This window comes from Panthera onca, chromosome B2 (assembly GCF_046562875.1).
Source record: "Panthera onca isolate mPanOnc1 chromosome B2, mPanOnc1 haplotype 2, whole genome shotgun sequence".
NCBI lineage: Eukaryota > Metazoa > Chordata > Mammalia > Carnivora > Felidae > Panthera > Panthera onca.
Window position 1 is genome coordinate 104993228 of NC_138343.1, and position 7214 is coordinate 105000441.

A 7214-nucleotide genomic window follows, 5' to 3' on the forward strand; every position below is an offset into this window, starting at 1 on the left:
CCCAATGGCAGAATTTCTTTTTAGGATCCAAATCAGTTAACTTCAGTTGTTCAGAAAGTTTAATATACATGAGTTTGAAGTCTCTTCAAATGTACAGTATTTGCATTTTGCCCATCTTAATCTTATTATTCATTTGTGTATATATATGGGTACAATTAAATATATTTGTTTTTATGAGTTTAGTCATTTTGTTCAGATAACCTCCAAGGTCTACTGTAGTTACAAGTTCAAAGATGATTTTGGTAAAGATAAAAATAATAATAAATTCAGGTAATTGCCCAGCAAAAGTATATAATAGGTAGTAAACAACTCAGAGTGATTCTGAAGGTATGAATGACCCTCATGTGACCATATTATTCAGAACTGACATTTATTTGAAAAATCGGTGACAAAGTTATACTAATGATTCCTTTTAGGTTGCAATTTTAGCAATATTTAGGGACTTTGTTATCTTACAAAAATTAAAGATATATCAAATTTTTTAATTTTATTATCATTATTTTTAAATTTTTTTTTTTTTTGATTTTGAGAAACAGAGTGTGAATGGGGGAGGGGCAGAGAGAGAAGGAAGGAGAGAATCCCAGTAGGCTCCATGCTATCAGAGCAGAGCCCCACTTGGGGCTTGATCTCACAAACCATGAGATCATGACCCAAGCCGAGATCAAGAGTTAGATGCTTAACTGACTGACCCACCCAGGCACCCTGACGTTTTCTTATTTTATTTTTTTTTTTACATTTATTTATTTTTGAGAGACAGAGAGAGACAGAGCACAAACCAGGGAGGGGCAGAGAGAGGGAGACACAAAATCCAAAGCGGCTCTAGGCTCCGGCCTATCAGCACAGAGCCTGATGCGGGGCTTGAACTCACGAACCATGAGATCATGACCTGAGCCGAAGTTGAACGCCCAACCAACTGAGCCCCTCAGGCACCCCTGACATTTTCTTATTTTAATAAATATAATCTAAGTTGGGAAATCTACTTCTATAAGGGAGCCTTCCGAAGGTGGGAGAAAAAAGGTTTTGAAAGCCCTTGTCCTATTAAATGCAGTGTCATGTGGCAGAAAGGGCTGAAACTTTGGACAGACTGGTTGGCTCTGCCCACCACTTGACCATGAATGAGTTACTAAACTATTCTGAACAATAATTTTCTCATTTATAAAATAGGTAAGCTATTCGTTATCAAAGGGACATTTTGAGACTTGAACTGAATCAGTTTGTACAGCTCCTATATTCTAGTAGGCATTCAGTAATTAGCTCCTGTCTCAGTCCATTAGGACTGCTATAACAAAAATACTGTAAACTGAGTGGCCTATAATCAACAAACATTTATTTCACAGTTCTGAGGCTGGAAAGTCCAATATCATGGCACCAGCAGATTCAATATCTGGTGAGAGCCTGCTCTAATTCTCACTTGGTGGAAGAGGCCAGGGAGCTTTCTTGAGGGTGCTTTTATAAAGATACTAATCCCATTCATGAGGGCTCTGCCCTCATGATCTAATCATTTCCCAAAGTCTCCACGTCCCAATACAGCAACCTTTGGGGTTCCATTTCATTATCTAAATTTCGGGAAGACACAAAATATTCAGCACATAGTAGCTCCCACATTTCCCTTCCTAAAACCAAATCGAAAGTTATTAATTCTTAAATTTGGAGTGTTTTCTACAGTTGGCATTGGTCAGTGCTCTTACTCAAACATTGTATATGCATGCCTGGTAGAAGTGATGATGTTTATATAGTACCACTAGTTGGTTATTGTCTCCCTAGAAGGTAAATCGTTATTGAGTTAAGCTTGAAAGAGGATACAGAGTGTATTAATTACTTCAGAATTCCACTGGACATATTATCTTCATGGTTGTAGTTTCTGTCATCATCAAGATTTAATTTTGGACTAGGGACAGCACTTTTAGCCATAATTTTCACTCTACAGTTACTACATATTTCTGCTATTTAAAAACACTTACATGTGCTTGACATGTAATGACAACAATAACTGTTACAATTCCAAAGGTTTTTTTTTAAAACAATAGTTTCTGAAGGATAAAAACTCTTGAAATTTTGAAAGATAAACTAACGATGGCAGTGGTCATCTCTTCCTTTTGAGCTCAAGGTTCTTTGTAACTATCTTTATGTGAAGATATATCTGGTTACTATTATTTAAAGGGAGAAGTGTGGAAGTGGTAGCATTACCCACATGATTCTCGTAGAGACACTACCATCCTGCTTGGACAAGTACAGAAGGGACATGTACTCAGTGAGTAAGGATGCTCTGTTCTATCATCATTTGTTTATAGCACTGATGAAGGAATGACTCCCCCACCCTAGCCCCATGACAAAAGGCTGCAGTGAAGACTAGGTCAGGCTGGAAATGGCCCTCCAGGACCAGAGTCTCACAGTATGGCATCAGCTCTCTAGGAAACTTTTCAGCCAGTGAGCTTGACACTTGTCAGCTTTTAGCATGTTAGTTTTCTGTTCTGTTATCATAGTTTCCCATCCACCCTCCCCAACTCCACACCCCTCTTTCATACTTCATTAAATTTCATACTAATAATGACATCACAAAGTTGTTTTCAGTGTTATTTGCATCTGCAGTGGGATTTTTAAAACGGAACCATCCTCAGAATTGAAGGAATCTATTTAAACAATGGATTTCAGTTATCTGCAAGAGAAATTGCAGGGAGGCCCATCACGGCATGGGGAACTTCCGGACCACACTAGCACACAAAGCCAGCCAACAGAACAGCTCAGAGCGCTGAGTCTGAAATGAAAGAAGCCAACACCAGTGTTATGAGAGTAGAAGCCAGTATCTACAGCCTGGTGGTGGGGGTGGGGGTGGGTGGGGTGGGGGGAGATAAACAGATCTTAAGAATTATTTCTGACCCATCAGTCCACATTGTCAATTACCTTTAGTTTCTTTTTTTTCAGGGCTGCGCAAGCAAAAATATATTTAGCTAAAACAGCAGGTATTCAAAGCACAATATCAAAACTATATTTTATTTGATTAACATTAAATTTGAGGGCATGTTTATGTCTGTAGTGTGCTCCCATTTCACAAGAACCTCTTATCAAGTAGTTGTAACAGGAGATTGCAGCCTAAAGAACACAACTCTAAGGACTGAGTCAGGAATCCTATGATTAGGCACTTTCAACTGGCATCTATTGTGCTAATGTCTTACATGTTTACTTACTCTTCTTACTGTTTCGTAATTTTTTGTGTGCGAAGGTATTACCTCTTCAACTAGATGGACACTTTTTATAGGGCTGAGATAGGGTTTGATAAGTCTTTGTATATCTCATAATTTACAGTCTTTCTAAAAATGTATAGTTTTGTGATGTGTTTAACAACATTAACATTGCAAATGTGTTGTTCAGTTTGATATTTTTAACAAGTCTTTAGTAAGCTCCTAGTAGAGGAACCCCACCCAGTAAACTAATTTGAGCTACAATATATACTTGATATGATCTGCATTTTTATAGTCTATTACTATTATCATTCACTTGCAAAAATCAAAATATCAATTCATCTTGCATAAGCAGCAGTGAGTGCTAGAAGAATATCATTGTACTACCAATCACAAAGTTCAGTAAAACTCCATGGTAAAGGGAAATTACATGGCAAAGGCCTACATGCCCAATGAACCCAGTTGACTGCATAGCTAAGTAATTTTTTTCATTTAGTTGGATTTCAAATATATCAGTAAGATCAGAGATGTTGCTTAACAAGGTTATAAAATAGCAGTCAAGTTTTGATACTCTTGCAATCTTTCCCCTATCAGGTACCCTGTTCTCCTGTATTTACCATTTTTTCCCCAGTGTTTCATCCCTATGCTATTCTATATTGTCATTTATCGCTGCAACACTTCTGTTCCATCATACATCATCCTTTTTGATGTATTGGTGTCTATAATTAAAATTTCTCTCCTAGCAATTTTTATTTAATATATAGTTTTAACATTAGGTAATTAATTTCCTTTAATATGCAGCATAAGGGATATTATCCTATTTAGGGTTCTGCACCCCTGTAAGTCTATGAATGGAGCTCTTAGAAGTCTATGAATCCCTTAAAATTGTGTAAAAATTTTGAGTGAACATGCATATGTGGATTGTTTTCGGGAGAGCATTCAGTGATTTTATCGGGTTATCAAATGGGTGTGTTACCCCCAGAAAAGTTAAAAACACTGTCTATTCCGTTTAAGCCTTGCTTCCCAGGAAACACAGGAATGTTTTCTGAGATAACGATCCTGCCTTTGTTGCTACCCATTTGTAACTCAGATCATCCTCGCTAATCTTCCACCAACAACTTCATCATTTGTTTGATACACATCATCATTTGGTACTACCAGTCAAAAGATTATGTGAGCAAAGTGCTATTACCCACAAGTCATTGCTCATCCATCGCAAAGAGAACACAACTAGATCATACCCTAAGAACACCAGACCTACTTCCCCTACTTACCACAAAATGAAATGAAGGATGGTTACTTCTTGGTGAAACTAAGCAGCAGAAGCAGTCTGTAGTGTTTTATTTGCTCAGAATAGAACAGGCCAATTGTTCGTTTTTCAAAGCTAGCTTCATTTTATTTTTTTCACAAATCCTATAAAAGATACCATTATTAAAATAATTGTTCTGTTGTAACTTGGTGTGTGTGTGTGTGTGTGTGTGTGTGTGTGTGTCCGTCCCCTATTTCTGAAGGGAAGGACTTGAATATTTTAGGTTACCATTTAGGTCTATGTTTTATAGTCCCACATGGAACTGTAATGCATCTTATTACATGTAAACATAACATGTACATGTTTACATAACATGTAAAGCGTCTCATCATCTTTTCCCTTCTGATATTATTATTCTACTTTCAAAAGTACTTCTTTTGCCCATCTCATCACTAATTAGAAAATAGGCAAGGAAATAAAAATCCTAACAGATCTACTTCAGTGTCCAATCTTTGCCTCAACCTTTTTTTTATGTATTGAGTAACTCATATTGCAAACCATATTTTTAGCAGAGTTATTAAAAAATAAAAGCTTTTAGTAATTTGCACAAGTTGCATATGCTTGAAAGCCATTTTAAAGCACTTTAATTCTGTTGATACAATTTGCTGATTGAGTGAATGTCTTTTCAATTAGTTTTTTGATGTGTTTAGACATAGTGCAAGTCAACCACTTAGCTCTCTTTTCTCTATGGTAAATAAACAATGCATAACTTGTAAAAAAATTTTTCAGAAATTTACAAAGTGTATCCCCATATCCCCATACTCCCTAGTAAACATTCTGCACCCAACAGATGATTACACTGGCAAGAAACCTGTTCCTTCTTACGCAGTTTGCTGTGTTGGACTCAACGTTGAGAAGGTATGAAGAAATTCTTTTACCCTGTAGATGTTGATACTAGAGTATTTCCAACCTTCTTGTGTTTGATTTTGGCTTCAATGTCACTTCCTTAGTGAATGTATCTGTTTTGTTCACAGCATTCATTACTAGCTGTTGCTCTTGAATGTTTATCTGTTTATGCTCCATCTCTTCTGTTATATTTTAAAGCTCTATAAGGACAGAAATTATGTCCATATTTTTACTTGATCACACCCAGTATCTTATACAGTGCCTGGCCACATGGTAGACACTCACTCACTAGTTGTTGAACAAATGAAGGAGTAGATCGGAACAGCATAGAAATGGGTGATTACAGCGCAGACTGCCCTTCTTAGCTGGATGGATGTCACTTTGAGAACCGCAGCACCTGGAGGAACTCTGAAAGCTGAACATTGGTGGAGACCACTCACAAGACAAAAGCAGGAACTCCAAGTTCACGTTGGTTTTCTCCAGTTTGTAATGTCAGAATGATGACTTGTTTTGGGAATCAGTGACACCTGCTTCCCTATCTATTCATTCTCTGCTCTCCACTCCGCAAGAGGCAGCATAGTAAGCACCTGGCTGATTGTAGGCCCAACAGACTGTTCACTACCAACTTGTTATTTGTTTTCAACCTACTCCACGAGGTTCACAGTTCATATTGTGAGTGTCGCATGTTCGTGTTTTAAGGATAAATAGCTTTTTATATGTGCCATACGTGCAGTTCTTAGTTGCAGTTCAGTAGCAAGAAACAGGCCAAGGTACATGATAGGCAATTAGACAACAAATTCGGCAACTCTGTCATATGAACAGGTTACCAGGGCAAAAGCTGCAAAATTTCTCAGGAAAAAAATATTTGCCTCTGTAAGTTTCACATCAATCTAAACAAAAATAAGAGGTTGGTGATTTGGAGAGAGAACTAGGACATTGTGTAAGAGACAAGCTCAGGTCTTCTCCCTTGAGATTCCAGACAATCAACACGTTTAATCCCTCAAACAAAGGCAGACAACTTTGGTTAGACTAGGTTGGTGAATTATTGCAGATCTGGCTGCTGCGGTTGGTAAGCACTCAGTGAAGTTTTTTACAAAGCTTCTTGTACAAAGAGATAATAAAACTCTTGAAAACAAATGGGTAGAAACCTCTCTATTATGAATGAAAAAGGTAGTGTAACAGATAACTAATTTAGAAAGCTAATTCTACTTATGACTGCTTTATAGGATCTTAGTTGGTGAGATTCAGTTGATCAGTTGTTTCAATGTAGCTCTTTGAATCCATCAATTTGTCCTCAAATACTGTACAAATAGATGTATGTAATTCTTTAAATCTGTAATGTAGAAAATGAAAGTTGGAAGAAATGAGGTTGAGTCATATATATATTTGTGCTGATAGACTATTATCAAATGTCCACAGGTACTATCTAAGGTACACCAATAATGTAGCAATTCAGTGCTTTAGGGCAGTGAAGAAAGAATTGGATTATTATACTTGCAATTCTATTCTGAGGTATGCTTCATCTAAATGAGCCTCAGACAGTTAGCTGGCAATTGGTCAAAGTTACTTTTCATTTGCCTATAGATGCTTTCCTGTCTTGGGAAAGAGGTATATTAAACTTCACCTAGGGGCGCCTGGGTGGCTCAGTTGGTTGAGCGTCTGACTTCGGCTCAGGTCACGATCTTGCGGTCCGTGAGTTCGAGCCCCGCGTCAGGCTCTGGGCTGATGGCCCAGAGCCTGGAGCCTGCTTCCGATTCTGTGTCTCCCTCTATCTCTGCCCCTCCCCCGTTCATGCTCTGTCTCTCTCTGTCTCAAAAATAAAATAAATGTTAAAAAAAAAAAATTAAACTTCACCTATAGTATATTTATGTTAAATAAAT